The sequence below is a fragment of the Limulus polyphemus genome, unplaced genomic scaffold, assembly GCF_000517525.1.
Source record: "Limulus polyphemus unplaced genomic scaffold, Limulus_polyphemus-2.1.2 Scaffold9626, whole genome shotgun sequence".
Taxonomy (NCBI): Eukaryota; Metazoa; Arthropoda; class Merostomata; order Xiphosura; family Limulidae; genus Limulus; species Limulus polyphemus.
Genome location: NW_013675236.1, coordinates 18,027 through 19,252, shown reverse-complemented (window position 1 = coordinate 19,252; position 1,226 = coordinate 18,027). Strand labels below are relative to the sequence as shown.

Sequence of the window (1,226 nt, the reverse complement as noted above, 5' to 3'; positions counted from 1 at the left end):
CAATAGGAAATAACTGTTGTTTTACAACTGGGACAAAAGCTAATATAATAGAAAATAACTGTTGTTTTGCATCTGGAAGCAAAGCTAACATAATAGAAAATAACTGTTGTTTTGCATCTGGAATCAAAGCTAAAATAATAGAAAATAACTGTTGTTTTACATCTGGAACCAAAGCTAATATAATAGAAAATAACTGTTGTTTTGCATCTGGAAGCAAAGCTAAAATAATAGAAAATAACTGTTGTTTTGCATATGGGACCAAAGCTAAAACAATAAAAAGTAACTGTTGTTTTACATCTGGGACCAAAGCTAAAATAACTGTTGTTTTGCATCTGGGACCAAAGCTAAAATAATAGAAAATAACTGTTGTTTTACATCTGGAAGCAAAGCTAAAATAATAGAAAATAACTGTTGTTTTACATCTGGAAGCAAAGCTAAAATAATAGAAAATAATTGTTGTTTTACATCTGGAAGCAAAGCTAACATAATAGAAAATAACTGTTGTTTTGCATATGGAAGCAAAGCTAAAATAATAGAAAATAACTGTTGTTTTGCATCTGGGACCAAAGCTAAAATAATAGAAAATAACTGTTGTTTTACATCTGGAAGCAAAGCTAAAATAATAGAAAATAATTGTTGTTTTACATCTGGAAGCAAAGCTAACATAATAGAAAATAACTGTTGTTTTGCATATGGAAGCAAAGCTAAAATAATAGAAAATAACTGTTGTTTTGCATATGGGACCAAAGCTAAAACAATATAAAATAACTGTTGTTTTACATCTGGGACCAAAGCTAAAATAATAGAAAATAACTGTTGTTTTGCATCTGGGACCAAAGCTTAGAAATAACTGTTGTTTTGCATCTGGGACCAAAGCTAAAATAATAGAAAATAACTGTTGTTTTGCATCTGGGACCAAAGCTAAAACAATAGAAAATAACTGTTGTTTTGCATCTGGGACCAAACCTAAAATAACTGTTGTTTTGCATCTGGGACCAAAGCTAAAATAACTGTTGTTTTGCATCTGGGACCAAAGCTAAAATAATAGAAAATAACTGTTGTTTTGCATCCGGGACCAAAGCTAAAATAACAGAAAATAACTGTTGTTTTGCATCTGGGACCAAAGCTAAAATAACAGAAAATAGCTGTTGTTTTGCATCCGGGACCAAAGCTAAAATAATAGAAAATAACTTTTGTTTTGCATCCGGGACCAAAGCTAAAATAAT

General features: G+C 30.4%; 1 protein-coding gene across 1 annotated transcript in view; it reads right to left on the bottom strand.

Annotated features, from left to right (window-relative positions):
* LOC106476009 (transcription and mRNA export factor ENY2-like) overlaps positions 1 to 1,226 on the bottom strand; it is a 20,501-nt gene that overhangs the window by 1,273 nt on the left and 18,002 nt on the right. The gene's annotated exons all lie outside the window — the stretch shown is intronic.